Source organism: Oryctolagus cuniculus, chromosome 12 (assembly GCF_964237555.1).
Source record: "Oryctolagus cuniculus chromosome 12, mOryCun1.1, whole genome shotgun sequence".
In the NCBI taxonomy this organism is placed as follows: domain Eukaryota; kingdom Metazoa; phylum Chordata; class Mammalia; order Lagomorpha; family Leporidae; genus Oryctolagus; species Oryctolagus cuniculus.
This window is the reverse complement of record NC_091443.1, coordinates 54,107,239-54,131,880: the sequence shown is the minus strand read 5'-3', so window position 1 is coordinate 54,131,880 and position 24,642 is coordinate 54,107,239. Positions and strand designations below refer to the sequence as shown.

Below are 24,642 nucleotides of genomic sequence, written 5' to 3'. Positions count from 1 at the left end.
CAGAAACGCTTAGCCGGCGGCTGGATGTGAGCTGTGTGGATGCTGCCCCCGCCCGGCGGTCTGGGGGCCTGTATGTGGGCAAAAGCTTGAGGCACATCCTTCGAGCCGGAATCGAACCAGCAACCTAAGGATGTCTACAGATACCATCTGTCCTACAGTCCTCCGCTCTACCAGCTGAGCTATCGAAGGGTGCACACTGCTGAGCTCCGGTCCTTTCCTTTTCAGGAGAGAAGGAGTCTCTGGACACAAGCCCCCCACCTCTCATGGGTGACACAGCCAGTCAAGGTGGACGGTTAGACCTCTGATCCCCGTTCCCTGCTCTGCAGATGTTGCCATCCAAGGAGGGGATCCATCCGTGTGATTGCAGACCTACACACACCCTTTGGGACACTGGAGATTCTACAGCATGGGTTCTGCTGCTTTTGTTAGCTGTTGTGGGTGGAGGGGTGCGCTGAGGCAGAGGAGTTGAGAGGGTGGTACTAACGGGAGGGGAGTTAAAGGCAACATTTTGTTTGCCAAGAGAGGAAGACGAGCATTCTCCACTCTGAAGCAAAGAGCAGACTGAAAAGAAAAAAAAAAAAGTGCACTTGTGAGCCTAGTGGGGGTGGGGGTGGGCGGATTCCATGCCAGGGCTTCAGAGACCCACAATCCCAAGGCAGCTGCCCTAGGAATGTCTTCTGGGACTCGTTCGATCTGTCCATCGACTGTCTGGAGGTTTCTTACCATAACCAAGGAGAAGACTAAGGGACACTTCCTGGCATTCTTCCCTGTGCCCAGAGGCCAAGCCCTCCCAGTGGGAGCAAGCCCAGCCCATTTACTGTCTGCCTCCCTTCTGGGTCCTCAGCGACTGGGCAAACACTCAGCAAGCAGCTCAGATCCAGCAGGCCAGTGGCCTGTGTGAGGGGTGAATGTGCGTGCCCCTCATCATGACAGCTATGGACCAAGACTCCCTTCTGCTCTCTGCTCTTGCCCCCAGGGCGCCCAGCTCTCCAGGGTCACCAGAGCCCCCTCCAAGGCTCTGCTTGGGTGCACTCTCTCCCTCACCAGCAGCAGGGCAACCTGAGCAGGTGGTCTGTGGGCTCTGGACCGATGGGTAGGCATCCTTCCTCTCCCAGCGGAGTGCAAGCCCTCCTGTAGCAACAGGAAAAGGCATGAGGGTCAGGAGAGGTGAGGCTGGTGGGATGTGGGGAGAGGGGCACAGCCCGGTCCTCAGCCTGAGGGCAAACTGAACATGCAATGAGGAAATCCTCAGGGTGGCCACTCACTCCCCAGAGTACATAAAACAGAGCAGGGAAGAGCACATGCTGAGTTCTGCTAACCGAGGCAAGGCTGGTGAGAGGTGGGGAGGGATGCAGAGAGAGGGAGAAAAACTGAGGCAGAGACAGAAATATACAAAAAGAGAGAGAGAGACAGAGAGAGAGACAGTTGAAGAGATACTGAGAGAGTTTAGACAAAGCCAGAGAAGAGAGAGAGACCACAAATTGTTAGGCACTGAGGTAGCTGGGAATGGAGGGCCTAGCAGAGCTAGCAGCTGTCCTTACTGTGCGCCAGCCTCCAGGACTTGATTTTGACATTTGTCCTCCTTGGGAGGAGGGCTCCATCCCGGATGAGTGCAGCAGTGTCTACACTCAGGGTCAGAGCCAGCGGCACTTAGGCTCCTGCGGGTGAGCAGTGTGTGAAGAGAAGAAAAGAAAAGAACGCAGCTGTCAGTGAGGTCCTAGCTGGTCCCTCAGGCGTTTTTGACTTTCACTGCAGGGGAGGAGTGTCAAGAGGAAAGAACTGGCTGTTCCAGTTCTGATCCAGCTCTCTGCTATGGCCTGGGAAAGCAGTGTAGGATGGCCCAAGTCCTTGGGCCCCTTGCACCCACGTGGGAGACCTGGAGGAAGCCTCTGGTTCCTGGCTTTGGATCGGCCCAGCTCCAGCCATTGTGGCTGTTCGGGGAGTAAACCAGCAGATGGAAGACTTCTTTCTCTCTCTCTCTCCCTCCCTCTCTCTGCCTCTGGCTCTCTGTAACTCTGCCTTTTGAATAAATAAATATATCTTTTAAAAAAAATAAAGAAAAAGAGAGGCAAGAACTGGCGAGTTTTGTGGCTGAGGTGAGAAGGTGTGGGGAGCAACTTGGACTATACTGTTACTGGAATTAAGACTTATTCTATGCATCTGCTCTCCCACAATGTGGCGCTGGGAGAGGAGCGTACAGCTTCTACCCAGCTGCCTCTCACCAACTTGACAAGCTGCAAGAGCCGCTCCTGATTGGAGGAGAGCGGCGCGCTCGGCGTGTGGGTAGCAGAGCACGGATTGGTGGAGAGGACTATATAGGAGGAGAGAGACGGCATGGTGGTGTGTGTTGGTTGGAGAGTGCATTGGAGAGTTCGCGGGGAAGTTCGTTACTTCATTCTTTCTCATTTCTCTCTACTCATTCTTGCTTTGGGAGTTTGCTGTTTACTTATTCTTACTTTACTATAGAAAGGACTTGTAAAAAAAGGGAACAACAAGGGTCCGGTCCGGTGCGGCTCCTCCGTGCGCGGAGGAGCAGCAAATGGTGCCGTGACTCGGATGTGAGGCCTAGGCAGGGCTTAGTGTCGTTCCTCCATGAAGAGGGGGAGCGACAAGAAGGTACACACCCAACTAGGGAAGTGATTCTGCGGCTGCTGCATGTGAGCCTTGTGGATGCTGCCCCTGCCGGATGGTTTGTGTAAAAGCACAAAGCACCTCCTTCGAGCCGGAATCGAACCAGCGACCTAAGGATGCCTACAGATGCTTGTCCACTCTACAGTCCTCCGCTCTACCAACTGAGCTATCGAAGGGTGCATGCTGCTGGTCCTGGGTTCCTGTGTTTTCTGAAATGGAAGGGCACAGGTCTCAACGCGACCGCTATTAACTAAATGAGCTCAGTAGGTGGCCACAGCGCCCCTAAGGGGACAGAGCAAATCCTCTGAGTGTGGTGGGCCTGGTGTTTGGTGTCTTCCTGGTGTGCCCAGAGGCAATGGTTGTCAGGACCCCTGCTGTGGTGCTGCACCTGCTGCCTTGTTGATCCTCTGTCCCTGCCTTAGCGCCATTTCCACAGGTGAGGGTGACGGCCCAAATGTATATGAAGAGCAACTCCTTTTTAATAAAATTTCAATGGCAGGGAAAGAAGCATTTTCAATATGAAATACACTAATTGTGCAAATAGAACAGAACCTCGCAATCACAACAGAGGTATCCAGAAGTGGACTTCCTTACTGCACAGCTGAGGAGATTGCCATCCTGAAGGGCAATGATAAGTATGTCTGGAAGATAAATAATAGGCAAAGCTCACTAACTCGAGCTTTGAAATGTTTTTGCATATGAAAATTTTGATCTTTGAAATGTTATTTCTGTATCATTCCACAAGCAAAAGAATATATATAAATCTTGCCTGCTGCATTTACTTTAGTTGCATGACTTCAGTAACACATGGACCATCCCTTCATGTGATGGCGCAGTTAGCTTGTGCAGCACACACAATCCCCACCCACATACACCCTCAAATTCCTTCCATCAAAATCCCACCCCCACCCCCCGCCACATCTCTCTCCTGAAAGTCTCAGTTTGTCCCACCCTACATACAGTAAGTCCCAGTGACGCATGGAAGAGCCTTTCCATCCTCTGGCTACAGATTGCCAGAGCTGGTAGTGATCAAGTTACAATATCATTTTGCCCTATGGGTTCTTGCCTCTTGCTTTCCATGGACTACAAATTCTTGTCCCCATTACAGCCTCGGAGTTGCCTCTCATGCTTAAACCTTTGATAACACGTCTGCACCTGACCTACACGCTGGCTCTAAATTCCTTCGATACAGTGTGATATTCACACAGTCATTGACTCACATACGGCTGTTGGGTGGATTTGGGGCTCAAATCATCCCACACAAGACTGGAGGAGGCTGTCACACTTAGCCTCCTGCTTTCATCACCATGCAAATGGGATGGGACATTGGTTATTCAGATGAGTCCAACCTAGGTGCACTCTCTCTGAGATGACAGATAACATGGAATTTTTGTTCCATTCTGTAGGAAAAATGTCACAGCAGCCCTGCAAAAATGTAACTATGGAGCTGGTGCCACTCATTGACTAGCTACCCACCAGAATACCCAATGTTGCATTTATTTTGTTTCTTCTGTAGAGCTGGCACTGTAGCACACAGAGTGCTATACTTTGCTTTACTCCTATTAGAAAAGTAGTATAATGTACCATGTCTGTCTGGTAATTTAGAGGCCCAGTAGATGGGAATGATATGGACTTTTTAAATCACTGGGACATTTGATTTAACTTCTCATGAAAAGCAAAAACCACACCAGTCACTACTTAGCTCCCCTCTACCTGGAAGATGGTATGAATGAATGAATGAAGAGGTGAGGATCAGCACTCAGTTCCAAGGAAAGATGTCTTATTGTTATTAGAGGACTCTTCTTTCCCTGCCCTTCCAAAATATTTGACCTCCAGTTCTTGCCCAATTGTGCACCGATCCTTGCGCCTTTGCCTATCCTAGTCTTGGCTTACTGCTCCATCCTCTAATCTACAAGGACGCAGAGTCTGCATGGTCTTGCAAAGAAATACCCAGTCTCTGATCTTGGTTCTGTTTCACAGAGAACATAGCGGCTGACAGGAATATATGGAAAACTTCTCGTGCAAGAAGACATTAAGTCTTTTGTGCTGCAGCTCCAGGAACTCACCAAACTCCGACTTGTGATGAGGATGGGGGAGATCTGAAGTTTCCAATTCCATCCCTCATTCTTGTGTCGGATCTGATCCTCCCTTATATAAAAATTTTAATTAAACATGATGAAGAAGAAAAAGCCGCCGCCGCCCCCGCTGCCTGGGGGAATACTTTTGGTTTGCGATGAAGGATACAAACCGGTGGGAAGAGCAGGTGTGCTCTGCACCAAGGCAGCCCAGCTGGGATGGCAATGCAGAAAGGTTTTGGTGGCTGTTGGGATGCTGCCCCCACGTGGCCGGTTGGGAGCCTGTGTGTAGACAAAAAGCATGAGAGCACCTCCTTCGAGCCGGAATCGAACCAGCGACCTAAGGATGCCCGCAGACCAATGTTCACTCTACAGTCCTCCGCTCTACCAGCTGAGCTATCGAAGGATGCACACCACAGAGGCTGTGGTCCCTCCACTTTCTCTTGTGAAGGAGGCCGAGTCCCAGGAAGGACGGAGGTCCCGTAACATTGGACCATTGCCAACCAAACCGGCTCAGCGGGTGTATACAGCAGGGACGGAGCTAAGCCTGGGAGTCTGGCAGCGGCCGGCGCGTGCTGGGTGCCTGCTAAGCCTGAGGGGCAGCGGTAGCCAAAGTCCCCACTGCAGGACTTGCACTTGCTGCCTTGTTGCTCTTCTGCCCCTCTGGGTGCCTGCTAAGCCTGAGGGGCAGCGGTAGCCAAAGTCCCCACTGCAGGACTTGCACTTGCTGCCTTGTTGCTCTTCTGCCCCTCTCCACAGGTGAGGGTGTTGGCCGTGAGTGGGTAAGAGCAGGGAGGCAGGTTGGCAGAATGGAGGGGTAGATCCGGTAGGAAGGGGTTCCTTGAGGAGGAAAGGAATAGAATCGTAATGAGCACCAGGAAGTTGGCTGCCACGCGCCCCTGTCCCGCCTGCAGAGTTTGGTGGCGGCCCCCCAAAGAGGCACCGTTTCTAACCACCTGGCCACTACAGCTCCCAGCCCCCGGATCCTGACGCAGCCCTGCCCTTCTGCCCCTCACCCAGCCTCAGAGTCCTAGGCTCACTTTCAGGATGGCACAGGGAGGCTGACCGGCAAGTCACAGAGAAAGCTTGTGATGCTAGGGGAGGAGACCACCCTGGAGGCTGGGGAGGTAGGGAGGATACCCGTGGCCGCTGCCAGGGCTGGGCTGGCCACTTGACTGCTCTTCTTTGCAATTCCACACAGAATTCCCTGCTAGTAGCGGCAGCCTCCTGCAGCAGGCAAGGTTCTGCGGGATTCCTGGAAAAGCAGAGGAACCAGATAGAAGTCATTCACGTACCCTCTGGCTCCCCGCCCCTGTCCCAAGTCTTTTGCAAAGTTTTCGGATCCCATCTTCTGGGTGCCCACTGCCCCGAGTTCACTCACCCACCCACCCAATGAAAGACCAATGGGGAGGCAGGCTGAGCCACACGTCAGTGACGGAGTTACTGGCCACTGAGTCTGTGGTCACCCCCTAACTGTGCCGGCCTGCGGCACAATGAACTGGGTCTTCCTGAAACAGAGAGTGGGAATGCGGGGACAAGGACGCAAAGAATGGAGCCAAGACAAGTCCTGATCAAGGCTCGTTTATTGAATAAATGCAGTAGTATTTAAACATGACCAGTTGTTTACAAGGAGGAGCACAAAAGATTTACATATCAAAACGGCTCTTAAGGTTACAATAAAAACACTTAGGTGATAAATGAAGGTTACAGGTGTGACTGATTATTTGTATCATCTCTTGTGAAAGGTTTAGGTTCCTCCTGCCTCTTCCCGGAATCTCCCCTAGCCTAATTGTCTGTGCCGGGAAGTCTCCATTCATATGTTTAAGTGTAAACAAAGGGAGTGACTACCTGTGGCTGCCCACACCTAACCGATAGGTACACCTAGGAATCCCTGTCTCCTGTATGAGGATGAAGATGGGGTCCACTATCCAAGCCCACTGTGACGCTGTCACACCCCACGCAGGAAGAGTTCACAGGGAGCTTTTGCTGGGCACCAAAGCCCACTCACCAGCCCACTGCTAATCGTCCCACAAAGCACCGAAGGCAGGTTCCAGTTGACCCAAAGCCACCAGGGGCATAGCTGTTCAAGGCTGAAGGTTCCATCCTTGCTGGATGGCTCACCCTCGCTTTCATTTCCCAGGGATGGGGCTTGGGTGTGGTGAGGCAGAAACACCCCAGAGCAAACAGGACACTGGGGAGCTGAGGCACAGGGGGCCCTTCTAAAGACAAGGCTGTGCCCCGGGAACAGTATAGACCCCAGGGTCTGTGCCCTGTGCTCTTGCCAAAAGTTACCTCACAGCCTGCCTGCATCGCTTCTGTGGTTTCATTTATGAGAAAAAGATGTCAAAGAGACACCGTCCCCTGTCCTGACATCAGTCCTCTGCCACACGGACTGCTGCTTGCTTCTTTGATAATCACGCCTGAAATATTTCTCCCCACCCCCTACCCCCCCGAGAATTTCACCTTTGAAGACTCAGCAAAAAGTTACCAAAACATTCTCTGGAATCACCCCGCTAGAAAACGGCATGTGTTGGATTCCTAGGGTCTGTACAGCCAGGCACACCAGGATTTCAGTCAACATATACTTTCTCTGGCTCCCTCTCTTTCCAATCCAGTGCTCTGGCAGAGGGCTGTTCTGCAAAAGCACTCAACTGGCAGTGGTGGGATTCGAACCCACGCCTCCTGAGAGACTGGAACCTTAATCCAGCGCCTTAGACCGCTCGGCCACACTACCTGGTGGCAGCTAGCCTTATTCCCACTCTTCCTGATTGTAACTACTTCCCTTTACTTCTCAGATCTTTTAGACCGTGTGTTCAGTGTCCAGTTTCAGAGATCACCTATGAGCATGCAGAGGAAGAACAGGCAGACTGAGCAAAAGGTTATCTTCCCTGGGAGCTCTGGAAGAGTCATCTTTGCCCTGGAGGGTAGAAGGGGAATGACTGACTGACTGACTGACTGAATGAATACTGAGTAATGGAGTAGAGCGGATGAAATCTGTACACACTAGCCTGTGAACATTTGTTGGCATAGGTTCACTGGTTTCCTCTGTCTTGTCACCCATTTCTTAGGAAGATAAATAAGGTTCGAAGCTAGTTACAACCACAAAAGCCCATATTAAGGGAACATGACTTAAGAGGGTCTTAGAGCATTTGCAAATAAATGCTCGAAAACCACCCTAGAGCTAGACTTTAACCAGCAACCTGAAGATGCCACAGGAACTTTACAGTCTTACCTTTTACCAGCCAATATGCCAAAGGGTATACTTATGTGGTTGTGCAGAATTATTTTTCTAGAGGTGAAATCATAAGATTTTATACTTTGTTGCTGAGATATTTGGATACATCTTCATTCTGCCATCACAGAGACAGAGTAGATACATACACCTTGTGAATGTGATGTTTTAGGACCATTAGGGTCTTTTCAGGTTGACACTGTTGACTTTACCTTGCAAACCTATCATCTCTCTAAGCTGGCTCTTGTTACTCCAGAACTTGGAGCTGGGAGAGCACAGGGTTCAGAGTTGGAGGACTGACTCACTCTACGTGACTTACTTTATATTATATTTGTATTTTATTCTAAAGCTTCTACATTTAAGACAGTTTTGTGTTGGCATTAAAATATGAAAATAGATCAATAAACAGGAATACAGAGAGAGTCATGTATATACTGTCAATTGATTATTGGTAAAACTTCAAAGGCAATTCAATGAGAGAGGTAGTCCTTTCAACAAATGGTAGTGGAAAAATTGCAATGGGGGTGTGCTTTTGGCACTGTGGTTAAGACAAGACACCACTTGGGACTCCTGCATCCCATATGAGAGTGCCTGGTTGGAGTTTTGGCTCCACTTCCAATTCAGTTTCTGCTGATGAGATGATGGCCCAAGTACTTGTGTCCCTGCCATCCACCTAAGAGACTCAGTGACTGAGTTCTTGCCCAGCCCCAGCTATAGTAGGCATTTACAGGATAAGCCTGTAGAGAGAAGATCAGTCTCTCTCATCTCTTTGGCTCTCTCTGTTCCTCTACCTTTCAAAGAAACTGAAAGTAAGTAAATTTTTTGAAAAGAAAAACTGCAATAAAAATGATTTTTATCTTTACATTATATCATATACAAAAATTAACTCAAAGCAGATCCTAGATCTAAGAATAAAACCAAAACTATAACGTTTTTAAAATAAAACCCTTGTCAGCTTGTGTGGGAGAAAGATTTCTTAGATACAGCACCAAAAGCACGACATACAAAAGAAAAACATGATTAATTGGATGCCATCAAAATGAAGAACATGACACAGTTAAGCTACATGCCACACACTAGAAGACAATCATCTTCAGAGTTGACTTTGCCTCTTTGGGGACATTTGATGATGTCTGGAGGAATGTTTAGTTGTCACAACTAGAGAGGGAGGGCAGTGGTACCGGCATGCAGCACATAAACAGCCTACAATCATACATAGGAGAGCTCACCACAGCAAATAATTGTCTACTTCAGACATTGGTTGAGTGTGACTGGAGTGCCAAGCCACATGGACAAATGTATCATTTACCCTCTTTAGCACATGGGCCATTCTGGTTCCATCACCACGTTCTGAAATAAATTGGGGACTCCTTTCTAAAACCTTGAGGAAGAGCCTGTGGCTAGACTCAGACCTAGAGTGATGGATACCAAGGCCCGCCCAATGCAATTCCTGGATCCCAAAGGTTCGTCCACGTTGAGGCTGGAGAGGCACTGCCCTCAAAGGTCAGAAAGTGAGGATGTCCCCCTAAAGAATTCAAATTCTGCCTTCAAACTCATCCTAGGACTCTTGTCTGCTGGGTGGGAGGCCTGGGTGGACTTCCTTGGTTAGCATTACCTCTTTGAACTGATGAACCCCTATTGGTGATTTGTGTCCTGCTAAACCCATCTACCTGCTTTACTTTCCTAGTGGTGAAGCTGAAAGGAGAGACACAGAAAGAGAAAGGGTGGACAGCTCACTGGGGATCCAAGGCCATTCGAACCATAGTGACATTTTCTGCTCTGTGTAACCGCCTACATGTCTTGGAGTTACCATTTATGGGCACATGAGACACAGGTTCATCTCATTCCCTGCTGTCCTTGGTGCCCTGCCCTGACTTTTCATAGAACAGTTCCTGCACTTCCAAGGTTGTTTCAAGGTTCTGCACAAATAGCATCCCTTTGGCAAGTCGTTGTGGGTCCCTTCCAAACAGAAGGCAAGGACAAGCAGGACAGGTACTTCAGCGGTTTGGGCAACAAACCCAAATGTGAGCTCCCTGCCACTGGTCCCACCCCTGTCCAGTGCTGGGTGTTCAGAAAAATCTGACAACTTGTCTGTTAAGGTTTTTATGTTAGGTCAACCTTGGAAAGCGGACACAGTTTTGTGTTCAGAAAAATCTGACAACTTGTCTGTTAAGGTTTTTATGTTAGGTCAACCTTGGAAAGCGGACACAGTTTTCCAACGATGGGGAAATAAAAGCCTGGCAGCGGTGGGATTCGAACCCACGCCTCCGAAGAGACTGGAGCCTAAATCCAGCGCCTTAGACCGCTCGGCCACACTACCAGCTCTACGGACAAGATATGCCTGTACTTCCTAGTTAAATTATTCTGTCCTTTTCGCAGTGTTGTCCGGACCCCGAATCCAAAACCTCGATGCCAAGCGTCACGAGAAGACACTGAGAGAGAAGCTCCCGAGAACAGCCGGTTCTTTTCTTGCCTCCTTCCTCCGTTCCACTGCAACCTGCACCTGCCGAACCGGCAGGGAGAGATCTTTCTGGAAACAGACGGTGCTCCGAACGCCAAGCTCTCAGGCCAAGAACGGGAGCGCTTCCGGGAGGCAGAGCCCGCAGCATCAGCCGGGGCCTAGTGCCCCGACAGACGGATTTACGGCTGGGACGGAAGCGCCCCCGGATGCAGGCCCGGGAAGGCTTGCGGGTGGAGGGACAGCGGCGCCGGACGCGTAAGGCAGAGCCAGGCTCTCCTCCCCGCCAACCCCGGCGCCGCGACTTCAGTTCTGGGCTGGACTGCGAGGTCGACACTTCCCAGTTCTGAAGCCGGTTCAAAACCTTCGCGCCTCGGGGAAGAGAGGGTCGTGTGTCAAAGGACCAAGAAAGCCACCCTGGCTTCTGGCTCTCGTGTGCGCCTGCGCCACACGACGCGCACTCCGCTTCGCCCCCAGGGTCTCGGCCCCCAGCTTTCGCCGGTTCCTAGAGAAGGCGCTCCAGTTGAGTGGGCGTCTGCGGCCTGAAAATCCTCTGGTCCCTCTCCTGGGAGACCTGAACGTCTCCTCCTCCTCCTCCGCTTGGCAGCTGCAGGCGCGCAGCCCGCCTCCTGGGCACCGGGGGCTGGGGAAGGAGAAGCGCGGAGGCAGCCTTCCCTCCGGACGCAGCCCAGGCTGGTGCTGGAGGCACCCGGGATGACTGAGCACCCCGAGGCTCCCGCTGCTCACTTCCTCGGAGGCCGCACACCTGCAGGTGCCGGGGAGGGAGAGGGGCAGGGCCAGAACCGATGGGAAAAGTAAACTCACCCGGCCACTCCCCTGGACACAGGCTGAGGGCCGACCCGCACTGCTTCCAGCACTAGAGCTTTTGTCAGGGCTCCTCAAAACGGGGATTCCACGTCCCCGCTGTGAGAAGGAGCCCGTGGGCCTTTTGGTTAATCACAACGCATTGGAAGAGCTCTTACAGGTGCGTGGCGGTAATAGAGAATTTAACTTACAACTGCTGCCTAGACTTGCAGAGAAAACCAGGTCACTTCCCGGCAAAGGGCTGAGGGGTGGGATTGGGGATGTTTTGGCCAAAGGTCTTCATTCCAAGGGTAGAAGCGGTGGTTCCCTGGAGACATCCGATCACGTCATTCCTTTGATAAAATGAGGAATATATGGGGACAAATTTCCACAAAAAAAGGTTGGAAACAGAAAAGTTGTTAATGTTTATGTTCCATGTTTTCCTCTCTCTTGCAAATGCACAGGCTGGGATGGAGAGGATGCACCCAGCCCTGGCATATTCATAGTTTCTTCCTTAAGAATAGGTAAGGAATGTCTCATAATCACTCGGGGTTCCCAAGACAAGAAAAAATTACTCCCATTCTTGGGGTGGGGATGGAAGGGGGAGAGGAGATTCAAGACATATATGTATAGGGGATTTTCCCAAGAGTCTTCCATAAAAGTCATGGTCTTTGTTATGAGTTGAATTGTACCTCTCCAACCTTATGTAGAAATAGGGCCTTCCAGGAGGTAATCGCGATAAAATGAAGTCATTATTATAAACCGTGATCTAGTATGACTGGGGTCCTTATCAAATAGTAAATTTGGACCAGACAGGGAAAAGGCTTTGTGTTGCTGTGGATTCGTTCTGAGAGGAGGAGCGTGGTGGGGTCAAGAGGCTTGAAGTCAGCACACAGACCCCGAGAGTCGGTGAAAGTGAGCAGCCGGCAGACTCGTTTATTTCAGTTGGTACAGCAGCTTAAAAGCCAAGGTAGCCAATCTGATCAAGGGGCGATTTATGCCCTAACTAATCACAGCCTACTGCCAGGCAGGCTCCATTGCCAGGGGTTTCCCAGGGAGTTTCCGAAGCCATTCCTGAGTAACTTGCTTGCCAGCGGCCATCTTGGCATGGCCTTCTCATTCCATCAGCTATGCATGTGAAAATGAAAGCACAGATCAGCATGACGCCACAAGTGTAATTGTATAGTGGAATCTTCTGAGGTGGCCACATTTATTTGTCCTGAGAGGTTTGGCACAATGATGAGTGATTGTGCAGGAAAAAACCAGAAGTGCTTACAGCCTTGCTCTCTGCTGAGCCACGTGTCCAAAATCCACTGCAAACCCTGCTGCCAGGTGGCATTGTCATCTGTAGAAAACGTTTGAAGACTCAGAGGCTAAAATGTCCAATGTCCAGAAACAAAACACCTGGAAGCTCTCTGTCCAAGAATAGGAAATTTTACCTACTACTGTGTAGCTTACTTGTTTGAGCTCCAGAATAGACTGTCTCACTTGATCTTCTAAGTCTAGGTGTATTTTTTAAATCATATCCATTTTACAGGTTTAGACATGGTGGAGTCCACATTCTTGATATGCAAAATGCATGCTGACCATTGGAGGTTGCATGGTAAACTTCAAGCAAAGTTTCTCTTTTTAGGAATATACCCATCGTTTCTCGGCCTTTTGGCTAAGATCAAGTGTAGGAATATACCCAATTTTTTCAAAATAGCAACTATTGCTTATTGTATTGATGAACTCTTCAGTATCTTTACTGATTTGTCACCTAATTGTTTTTAATAATTACTAGAAGGTATTGTTAAAATACACAGAGATGGTTGTATATTCTTTTGTTTCTTCTCTTGGTTCTATCAACTTTTATTTCTGATACTTTGAAGCTACGTTATTAGATACATTGAGGGTTTTAAAAAGTAGACTTTATTCTTAGAGCATTTTTAGGTTCACACAGATTGAGCAGGAAGAAGAAAGAGTTCCCATATTGCCCTGGTCCTCGCTCATGCACAGCCTCCATGCCCACTGCCATCCCACAGTAAAGTTGCACACTCCTTACATCTGATGAACCCACACTGACACATCAACACTTCAAGTTGTGGTTTATATTATGGTTCATTCTCTTAGTGAGGTATGTTCTATGTGTTTTGACAAATGTGTAAACATGTATCTACCATTATAGTCTCATAAAGGATAGTTTCTCTGCCCTGAAAACCCTCTGTGCTCTGCCTGTTCAACTCTCCCTCATGCTTAACCCTAAACTCTAGTAACCACGGATCTTTTTACTGTCACTGTAGTTTTGCCTTTTCCAGAATGTCACACAGTTGAAGTCATGCCATATGCATAACCTCTTCAGACTGGCTTCCCTCACCTAGTGATTGTGTGTTTAAGTTTCTTGTCTTAGCTCAGGCTGCAATAACAAAATACCATGGACTGAATGGTTCAAACATAAAAAAATTGTTTTCTCACAGTTCTGAAGGTTGGAAATGCAAGGTCAAGGTGCTGACATGGTCTGATTTTGATGAGGAGTCCTTCCTGGCCTGCAGATGGCTGTCTACTAACTGTATCCTCACATAGCAGAGAGAGTGCCCAAGCCCCCTGGTGTCTCTTTCTGTAAGTACACCAGTCCCATCATGGGGACCCCACCCATACCCCCATGCCCTGTCTAACCCTCATTATCTCCCAAAGGGCCCGTCTCCAACTAAATATCATCACACTTGAGGTTGGAGCACCAACATCATGAATCCTAGGGAGACACAAACATGAAGTCTGCTAACAGTTCCTCTGTGCTCCCTTCCCCATTCCCAGGAGTGGCAGACTTTCCAGCGAGGACTCAAGAACATAAAGTGACCAAAAGGTCCAAATGGGCTGACGAGGAAGGGACAGGGTAAAAAAGTCTTGCCCACACGTACCATATGGACATGCATATGGATACACAGGGATCAGTAAAAACTTGAGATCTCACAGGACACTCTACCATGCCTGGCCCCCTCAAAACTGGACAAGCCAGAGTCATTGACCATTGGCCATTGACCGAAGTCAATGAAAATCCCTTTGGAATCTGAGTCTACAGACTCAAAGATCAGGTCCACCAGGGTCTCTGGGATGGAAGTGGGTAGGGGAGCCATGGGGCAGGCCCAGACCCTATTGAGTCAGCTGGGCCAGGGCCCTGAGTAGGGGGCTGAGGAGGCCCTGAAACATTGATGAAGTCCTGGTGCTCAGAGCCAGTCATCTCAGACATGGGGTACCTGCGGATGCTGGGGCCACCAACCACAGTGCCCTCCTCCTAGTGCTCAGCCTGGGCGTTCAGCTGCAGCATGGTGTAGCTCTTGGATCACACCACCAGGTTCTTGACCAGGATGTCTGTCCGCTGCATCCTGTAGCAGTGCAGCAGAGACTTCTCCAGGGTGCAGGCAGGGTACGGGGCCCTTTGCTGGAGTAGAGCCCTTACATGCCTGCGGGGGTGACAATGTCTTCTAGATCAGTGTCTCCAGGAGCAAGTAGTCCTCGGTCACATCCTTGGACTCATGGACACCTTGCAGTAGCACCAGCACCTGCACAACGGCCACTGATGGTGATGGTATTCCAAAGTGCAGCAGGACCAACTGACACACTGATGGTTCCTTGCCCTGCAACGAGTAGAAGAAGGCCTGCAGTGTAGGCAGCATGTCACTGAAGAAGCCCCGGTCTCTGCCTACAAGTCCAGCAGCTTCTGTATCCATGCCAGGTTGGTCAAGCCCCAAGCAGCCACAGATCTATCATGTGTCCTGCTTCCTGGTCACCTTCATCAAGCTGATGAGGAGACTGAAGCTCTGAGAGGAAGGTGTCCCAGGGTCCATGACCCAGGCTGCAAGCTCGAGCTTTCTTCCTCCAGGGCCTGGGACCACACTCCCCCTGCCCCCACCCCGCCTGTGGGGAGGTCTGGAGGGCCAGGGAGCTCACTCCCAAGTGCAGCACCATTCCAAGGCTGGAGATGCAGGGGAGAGGGTGGAAAGGGTCAGCAGGGAGGCCCTGCTGGAGGAGGTCATTTCCAAGCCGGACTCAGGGCTTGCCAGAAGGACCTTGTGAGAGGCACGTCTCATTGTTTGCACCTCTAAAGTAGGAATTTGGAAAGCAGATGCTTGGACAAGCCCAGCCGGCTCTGGGCTCCACCAGGGCCTTCAACGTGCAACGCCTCTGCCTTTCTGGATTGAGCAGAGAGCTAAGACAGATGGCTGGCTGAGCAGGCCCTGGCACTTGTCCCCAAGTCTCTGCTGCATGGAGACACCCTCACCTGGAAGACAGAGAAGCAAGAGCGCTGTGGGCATCACAAGTGAAACGTCGTAGCACCCTGCCAGCCTCCCAGACTGTACCTCACTCATTGCCTTGGAGTCTCCTTGGGAACATGGATGCAGGCCAAGGGCCTTCACCTCTCTCTTCCTCACTTTCCTCGGGCCCTGTCTCCTGGTCTGCATAGGCATGAGGGCAGTGGGCGGGCCGCCCGACGGCGCTGTATGGCCATCCACAGCTCCCAGCCTGCCCAGGTTGCCCACACCTGGCATGGCAAGGGAGGAGGCCAAGGCAATGCCCCAGACGGGCAGATGCTCACTGCCTGGTGCAGCTGTGCCTGCACCCAAGCACAGCTGATAGCTCATTTCTTCTTAGAACCGAGTTCAATCCAGTGTATTTTCATGTTGAATTGGCTCTTTTATCACCAACAAATAAATATTCCTCAATATCTCATATCGTACTTCTCACCTTAAGTAATCTATTGTCAGGAGTGAGACTAAGTGATTGGTATCAGAGTGCCTAGGTTCAGTTCCCAGCTTGGCTTCCGATTCCAGCTTCCTGCTAATGCAAACCCTCAGAGGCAGAGGGTGATTTCTCAAGTACCTGGGGTCCTGCCACGCATGTAGGAGACCTGGGCTGACTTCCTGGCTTTAGTCTGGACGTGTAGGGAGTGGATCAGCAGAAGCTAGCCCTCCCTGCCTGCCTGCCTCTCAAAGTAAAAAGCAAAGAATATAGTCTCAGATACTGTTAAAACTATGTCAGCTTTGTAAAAAATATGTTTTCATGGTATGTCTTTTTCTATTTTTTACTTTCAGCCTGTCTGTGTTTTTGCATTTAAAGCTTGTTTTCTGAACATATGGTACACCATAAATATGGGCAATGTTTACAAGTTAATTTTAAAAATAAAGATATGTTTTCTATAAACAGCATATGTTTGGGTCTCATTTTCATTCAGTCTGGCAATCTTTGCTTTAGAACATTTGGCATATTTACATTAAACCCAATTTCTGGTAGGAATGGATTAAGTTTACCATCTTGATACATCCTATTTATCCAATTCATTCTATTTTAAGCAACTTTACTGAGATATATTTTAAATAACTAAAATTCATCCTTGTAAGTGTATAACTAAGTGATTTTTTTAGTAGATTGACCAATTATACCACCATTACCATAATCAAGATTTTTTTTTTTTTTAGGAAAGAATGTTTAGTTGAAACTACAGTTATAAGGATTTTGGATTCAAAGTCATCAGAGTACCAATTTAAAAATAATTTTCATAAACATATTTTGACAAAGGTTGTAGGAACACTTGTCACATTGTTCAAATGCCCAACGGCAAGACTTCTGATGAGACCGAACAGGTCGCATTAAATCAAAAGACTATCTGAGAAATAAAGCCAATGTGACTAAATCCAAAACAGATCACATGAAGTACCTCATGTACAATACAAACCTAGTTTAATAAATAAGGAAACAAAGGTGGCTGTGCTCTGGGAGAACATGCAGTTCCTTGATGGCCCATGTATAGTCTTCTCTGAGACTCCACTGCCACTTCTACCTGGGCAAGTCTAATGGTGCGACCATGAAGTTTGTAGCCATCTTGTCTTACTAATGCCACCGTGCCAGGCTGCACCCCAACGCCAGCTGGCACGTGACAGATGAGTTCATGCTCATGAGGGTCGTATTTATCACCGATGGGTGCCATCTTCTCCAGGCCATGCTTGGCAAACACACTTTTCAGCTTTGCTTCTAGGAGTGACAGCCCCCGAAAGACCTTCTCCAGAATGAGTGTCTGGTCCCCAGACTCTGTTTCTTCAGAAATGCACTCAGTAGTCTTCTCCAAAATGTCCGCCATCTCCACCAAGTCCTTACAGAAACTCTGGATTCCAAATATCTTGGCATCTTCACACATCTCTGGGTCCGCCTCCTTATATTTTCACAGTCAGCCACAGCTCTCTGGTATCTTATTGTTAAATCCTGGACTTCCTTTTCCAGTTTCACAGCTTTTAGCCTTAGGGCTCGTTCAGTAAGAGATGGCCCAAGCTCATCTGGAGGGTCCTCGGAACTGCAGTCCTCACCAGCAGTTCTCTGGGTGGCAGTGCTGAATGGCGGCAGCCATCCTCTGTTCTCCCGCGCAGCACTCGAGGTCAGCAGGCGCTGCACCCGCCGCCGGACCGCCCACAGCGACCGCGCGGCCATGTTCGCAATCCAGGAGGACCCCATAATCAAGATTTTAAAAATTTTGGTGACATAGATCCTTCTTTATCTCTTATTTCCCGCTTTTCTGACTTTATTTGCATTAAACAAGCACTTTCATCACTACATATCTCTTTTACTATTTTGCTTTAACTTTCTATATCATTCTTTTAGTTATTAACCTTAAAAATTACAAAATATGTTATTTTCCATTGTCACCTGAAATTGCCATTCTCACCCTGTTGTATAGAATACAAGAATCCTATGGCGGTTTTAATTTCCTGATTCTTAATTTTATCACTTGTGTAACAGAGAGCTAGACATTCCCCAATTTATGATTTTCAACTTCACAGTGGTATGAGAACAGCATGCATTCAGTAGAAATCACAGATGAACTTTTGGATTTTGATCTTTTCCAGGATAAGGATACAGTCGTTACTCTTGAGCAGTGCTGAGCAGCAGCAGTGAGCTTCAGCCTCACAGCAGCCACGTGATCATGAGGGGAAATAACTGATACTATATAGTGCACTATATTGCTAAGATGCATTAAGTGCACTGGCAATTGAGCAATGGGCTTATCTGGATATAACTGCATTATCAGTTAGAGGACCATCTGTATCTTCTTTGAAGTTATTGTGAGGATCAAATGTGTTAGTGCTTTGTGAAGCCCTATTTTTTTTTTCAAGATTTATTTATTTTACTTGAAAGTCAGAGTTCCACAGAGAAAGGAGAGGGAGAGGGAGAGGGAGAGGGAGAGGGAGAGGGAGAGGGAGAGGGAGAGGGAGAGGGAGAGGGAGAGGGAGAGGGAGAAGTCTTCCATCAGATGGTTCCCTCCCCAGATGGCTGCAACGGCCAGAGCTGCACCGATCCAAAGCCAGGAGCCAGGAGCTTCTTCCAGGTCTCCCATGCAGATGCAGGGGCCCAAGGACTTGGGCCATCTTCTACTGCTTTCCCAAGCAATAGCAGAGAGAAGCCTTATTTTAAAAGCTTAAAATTTGGTGTCTGCATTACGATTCTTTGGTTGCAAGCATCAAAATCTTACAGTATAAATGAAGGCAGGTAGTCCATAGTAATTGACATCATCCAGTAATATCATGCCACCAACTCTCCTTGCTCTGATCCTTTATTACTCGTAGCAACTTGATGATTGTAATTAGTTGTTAGTGGAACTGGCTCTTTCCACAACTGTTTCTCCCATTAGAAAGTTATATTTAAGGTTTCTCCTTACTTTAAACACTAGTTTCTAATTCATAAACTGGCCAGGTGCAATTGAACAGCATGGGGGTAAGTGAACATCTGAAAATTTTTGCTTCTATTATATTGAGAGAGTTTTGTTTTTCACCATGACCGGTAAGGTAAAGAATTTTTCCAATATGGAAAATGGGCTCAGAGTCTGAATATGGAAACAAAGAATAGCATTTGTCACATCTTCCTATTTGTTCATGTGAAGAGGATGTGTTAATTAGGATACCTAAGTATATTGTCCACATTGATGATTTTTATTACAAATCAATACGTTGATTTTTTTATTCTTTTTTTCATAGATCTTTGTCAGGTGTGTGATTGTGTAATGTTTTCTTTTTCTTTTTTTTTTTTTTAACAGGCAGAGTGGATAGTGAGAGAGAGAGACAGAGAGAAAGGTCTTCCTTTTGCCGTTGGTTCACCCTCCAGTGGCTGCCATGGCTGGCACGCTGTGGCGCGCTGTGGCCGGCTCACCACACTGATTCGAAGGCAGGAGTCTGGTGCTTCTCCTGGTTTCCCATGTGGGTGCAGGGCCCAAGCACTTGGGCCATCCTCCACTGCCTTCCTGGGCCACAGCAGAGAGCTGGCCTGGAAGAGGGGCAACCGGGAAAGAATCCGGCGCCCCGACCGGGACTAGAACCCTGTGTGCTGGCACCGCTAGGTGGAGGATTAGCCTAGTGAGCAGCGGCGCCAGCCGTGTAATGTTTTCTAAAATTTGACTTGGCTGAGTCTTTTGGAAAACTTGGTTATTCCAGGCAGTAAGCATGACAGCTGACTCAAGACCATGATGGCCCCCAAAGGGCACTGGCCTCTGGAATTCTTGACCAATCAGCAAAGCCTCTTCTCAGAGCTTCACGCATTTACTTTCCTCCTAAGTCAGGTAAGTGAGAGGCATTCAAGAAGATAGTGACTATGCTATGGTGTGAACTGGATTTGGCTCGCCAACTTATGTGGACTTTTGCATCCTGAAGTCATGATTGATGGTGTTGACAGGGTGAGGCTTGGTGCAAATGTGAGGTCTGAACATGGGGCATTTGGAAAGAGACTGGATTGGATTAGACTGCTAGGGTGGAGTGCCGTGATTGGGTCATGGTGGCTTTGTAAGGAGAGACCACATGAAGGAGCATGCTCCCTTCCCTTGGCTCCTGGCTCACCATGTGATCCTCCATATGCATTCCACAATTCACTGTTTTCATCAGATATCAGACCAGTGGGTCCACCTCATCTTGGCTTCCAAAGCCCTGAGCAAAAAAATAACCTTTTCCTTTGTAGACTTAAATACTACAGAGGCCTAAGTCAGGAGGATGCTGTCCATGCTGTAGAGATGTTCTACAGCTGGTTCCGGGTGACAGAACCTTACAATAAATTGCAACCACCATGACCAAGGAAGCGTCAACCACGAGCAAGGAGATATCTACCGTACCTTTAGAAGGACTGAGCTTTCCAACACAGGCCATTGTCGGAAGAGTGATTAATAACACCTCTCTCTGCATGTAGATAATGTGCCTCCTCAATAATCAAGTCTGTTAGCTATTACCAGGAGTTTGATTCTCAATGTGATTGATAACCACCACATATAAATATGTATTGTGCAAGCCTAAGTAAGCACATATACTCACCCAGTAAGAAAAGTATAAAACCTGTAATTCAGGCTTGTCAAACAGCCAACTCAAGCAACTGACTGTTTGGGTTTAAATCCTCAGTTTGTCTTGCTGAGTAAACTTCAACTTTCATTTCACAACCAAATTGATTTTTCAGTTAACAATCTTGGTGACCACAGCAGGACACATAGCAGACCACACAAGACTGACAGAGCACCATGCGGACTCCAGGGCCCATTGTCAGCCTACTGTCTCTTTCAGAGCCCCAGCCAGCATCCTGGCTCCTGGTTACTAGAGCTCCCTCCCTCTTCAACTCACGTTAAAGATCCTGTGTTTGTTCAGCTAATGGTCTACACTCCAGGTATGGAGTAAGTGATCCTTTGTTGATAGGTAAGAGGAAAGGGAATTCCAAAATGTAGTACAAGGTTATCCCTTAGTGTAAAGACACTGACGCAGGGAGCTTGTAGAATCAGAATCAAAATGGAGTGAGTGTGGCTAAATGCTAATTGCAGATCTCTTGGTTCTATGCATATTAGCTTTGCTTGCTAATGGCTAAGGGTATATCTTGCGAAACTATGTGGGCCCAAATTCCCAGGAACTAGGTTGGCAGAAATGTGTCCTTCACTGTTATCTTACAACCATTATCTTGGACCTGTTATTGGGTTTGTTATTGTCAACTGTTATCTTATAACCATATTATGTTTTTTTTTTTTTATTGTTCACTGCATACCAGGGGTCCAGTTTGAAATTTTGAGCCCTAGTAGACGGGAAATACTCTAAAAAACTATGTAACTCACTGTTGGGGGCCACACTCTGGTAAGGAGTGTTGGTCCTAATCGGTTGCCTTGCCTCTCATTTGTCTCTCATTTGCCTCTCATTTTCAATAAAATTCATGTGTGACTGTCACTGGTTTTTGTCATATTCTATTTTAACTGATGAGTGGATGCAACAAGTTAACTGGGAGAAGAAAGTCAGTGTGTTTTCCCTTGCTCAGAACTAAGCTTTAAATACCAATTCAGTGAGATAAAACTACACTTAAGACTTGAGTGAGGGCCAGTATTTACTAGTTCTGAATCCAAAGGATATATTGCTCCCTCCCACCAAGTTACTGGTACTTCCAGGTGACTGGAAGCTTAGCGGAGGTGTCTGAGATGAACTCTCAAGAGGTACAGCAGCTCTACAGAGACCCTCATAGTTGCCAGGACTGTAGAATAGCCCATCAGTGTTTTTCTATTATTTGAGACATCAAGTTGGTAATTTTAAAATATTTATGAGAGAGCGACCTTCTATTCTCTGGTTTACTCCCAGATTGATGCTCTCAATGGCTGTCTGAAACTAGCAGATGAGAATTCTCCCATGTAGATGGCAGAGACTCAATTCCTTGAGAAATTATCCCACCATCACTGGTTCTTTCTCCAACTGCTTGCAATAGCTGAAGAGGGAAATCAAGAGCCAGAACTAACCCAGGCTTCCTACAAGGGTGACAGGAATCCAACTAGTTGAGCCATCACTGTTCCCTACCAAGGTCTGAATTAGCAGGAAGCTGGAAACAGGAGCCAGAAGCCAGGCACTGATGTGGGACATGGTCATTTTAAGCATTAGGCCAAACACCTGTTCCCAGTAATTTCTGAAATACTCAGAATGTTGAATTCTTAATCTGCTTATTCTAATATCTGCATTGAGAATGCTTTTCCATCTGTTCCTACCTATTTATCTTGGAAGTCACATCTGGTTTCCTTCTACTTTAGAAAACCCCTGTTGTTTCCTCTAGTGGAAGGTATACGCTTGGTATTTTGAACTGCCATGGCATTTTGTTTATCACAGAGCAGTCTCTCCTTTTCACTCTTCACCCACTCTCAAAATGCTCAACAGGACACAGGGAAAAGTTGTTCACGTCTCAGACTAGTAAACCTCATTCAACATCAGTACCTCTACGGGTATTTTTTTTCCAGTAATTCACCAGGTTGTCCTATTTAGCACCCTATTTATCTTTAACCTGTGTGAAATAGGTCAGAAAACAAGTGTGTGATTTTTTTAAAACATCCAAGGCCGGCTTCTGAATCGTGGCTCCTCATGTACTTCAATGTCTGTTTTCTTTAAAAATTTGCAAAGGTGTGAAGGAAATGCTGAGTGAGAAGGAAAAGAAGAGAAAGTATTTAATTAGATTCTTTTACTTGTTCTCAGATTTGCATACACACATCTGGCATCCTCAGCTAGGCCCTCAACTCTTCCCAGGCAGTTGTGTGGTTTACACCTCTGTGTCTAAAACACCCAACACAGCTTAAGGGTGTCATTAAATTCTTGACAGGAGGAGCAATAATTATATGAACAAATAGAACAAACAAACAAACTTCTCATGGAGATACGGAACACTAAGAAATCCTTTAGTTCCCTCTTCCTGGAATGCATGAGTGATCTACAACTTCCCTCTAGCTCTGATAATCGTATGAGTATGAATTCCAGGAAACAAATCTGAATTCAGGTGCCAGTTCTCATTTTGTGTATGTATGTAGTCACTAAGTGGTATAATTGAAACTAAAACAGAGTTATCTCTGCTATTTACCCAATGTATACACAGTCACACACAGCCAGGCATGTGAGTAGCTTTTTTTTGTCCTTGGAACACTCTCTCTAATGCCTTCTCTAGAGTAATGCTTTGTAAGCTTCTTAGTCTTGAGGAGGAATATGATTGACATTATAGGTCCTACAACTCCAATCTCCTTCTAGTAATGGTTAACTCATTAATTCGACCAGCCCTCTGTGAGGAAAAATGATAAGAAATATTAAATATTGAACTTGGTCTAGTATGTTGAATGGATATCGATGTTAAATGGATTCTACCTAGTGTTTTGTTGAGAATATTACAGGTTCCCATTCTCACATTCTCAATAACTAATTGCATGTTTATTTATAGGTAACTGACTTCCATTTCCATAAGGATATTCTGTGTACGTATGTTGGGTGGGTGCATTCATCTCTGTTGGTGTCAGGTACAACACTTAGCCATCATATAAATATATGATAGTTTGCATCTGAACTCAGATTAGTTTCCTGGAATTTGTTCTTAAGCTATATGAGAGCTAGAAGTGCCTTTAAATTGTTAGTGCTTGTTTTACCAAGAATTCAGAGAGTAAACTAAACATTTTCACAGTTTGAGATTTCTGTTAGTATTAATTTCCTTTTTTTCTCTGTGAATTCCTTTGCGTTTGTTTGCTATCCATTGCAAATGTTTATTAACGCCCTGATATGTACTGGTCACTTTACTAGATGATTAGGAGCCCCAGAAAGTCATACAACCTATCTCTCAAGGAGCTGAGATTACAAGGTGAGGATACTGCCCTAATGTGTATGATTCTAGAAACAGAGAAGTCTATAACTGCTATGGTTGGTACATGGCTTGGTTCCCAAAGCTTCAGGTATTGGAAGCTTGATCTCCAATGTAGTGGTGTTAAGTGGCAGCACCTTTAAGAGGTGGGGTCTAATGGAAGGTAATTAGTTCATGGGGGCTCTACCTGCATGAATGGATTAAGACTGGCAACCTGGAGTGGGCTGAGTCTCACAGGGGTGAGTTAGTTTCTATGAGAATACATAGCTATAAAGAATGAGCTTGGCTCCTCTCTAGTCTCACTGTCTCCCTTATGCTCTAGATTAATACTTTTGCCTGCTTCTCACATCCTATGGACGGGTATAATTGATGTTACAGATCCTACAACTCCAATTCCCTTCTAATAATGGTGAGGAAAAACAATATCATTAAGATTTTATGAAATGTCCTTAGAAGCATGAAAGTGCTGATTTGGTAGCAAGCAACTAAAAAGGCAAGAATCCAAGGGAAAAGTGGAATCCAGAGAGTTAAGAGAAGTACCTAGGCACTGACCTTTGTAGTTCTAAAGACATTTGTCAGTTCTCGCAAAGTTGGGCTATAGTTTTGGTGGCCCATTTAAGGAGAAGGAAAAAGAGGTCCAGATGTCAAAACCTAGCAACCGCCAAAGACAGAACATCTAGTAAGGAACCCTTCCGATATTGAGACACCTAAAAGCTTTCTCATAAGGAAAGGGAGAACAAGAAGGGAGCCTACGTCTGTCTCCTACTTCTCGAAACTGTTGTGGAGCTCAGCAGAAATTTGATGAGTTTCGTAAGGGAAAC

The 24,642-nt window shown here is 47.3% G+C and overlaps 5 non-coding genes and 2 pseudogenes across 5 annotated transcripts; all 7 read right to left on the bottom strand.

Annotated features, from left to right (window-relative positions):
• Positions 1-96: 96 nt before the first annotated feature.
• TRNAY-GUA (transfer RNA tyrosine (anticodon GUA)) lies at positions 97-189 on the bottom strand. Its single transcript has 2 exons — positions 153-189; positions 97-132 (listed from the first exon to the last, which is right to left on the bottom strand). It is a non-coding gene; the product is annotated as a tRNA-Tyr (tRNA).
• A 2,524-nt stretch (positions 190-2,713) lies between these two features.
• On the bottom strand, positions 2,714-2,807 carry TRNAY-GUA (transfer RNA tyrosine (anticodon GUA)). The gene is made up of 2 exons: positions 2,771-2,807; positions 2,714-2,749 (listed from the first exon to the last, which is right to left on the bottom strand). It is a non-coding gene; the product is annotated as a tRNA-Tyr (tRNA).
• Positions 2,808-5,018: 2,211 nt separating this feature from the next.
• TRNAY-GUA (transfer RNA tyrosine (anticodon GUA)) lies at positions 5,019-5,112 on the bottom strand. Its single transcript has 2 exons — positions 5,076-5,112; positions 5,019-5,054 (listed from the first exon to the last, which is right to left on the bottom strand). It is a non-coding gene; the product is annotated as a tRNA-Tyr (tRNA).
• Positions 5,113-7,358: 2,246 nt separating this feature from the next.
• On the bottom strand, positions 7,359-7,440 carry TRNAL-AAG (transfer RNA leucine (anticodon AAG)). Its single transcript has one exon. It is a non-coding gene; the product is annotated as a tRNA-Leu (tRNA).
• A 2,736-nt stretch (positions 7,441-10,176) lies between these two features.
• On the bottom strand, positions 10,177-10,258 carry TRNAL-UAG (transfer RNA leucine (anticodon UAG)). Its single transcript has one exon. It is a non-coding gene; the product is annotated as a tRNA-Leu (tRNA).
• Positions 10,259-10,753: 495 nt separating this feature from the next.
• LOC127483849 (proline-rich protein 5-like) lies at positions 10,754-14,970 on the bottom strand (annotated as a pseudogene).
• Positions 14,971-16,662: 1,692 nt separating this feature from the next.
• Positions 16,663-18,266, bottom strand: LOC100354057 (grpE protein homolog 2, mitochondrial pseudogene; annotated as a pseudogene).
• Between the last annotated feature and the right edge of the window lie 6,376 nt (positions 18,267-24,642).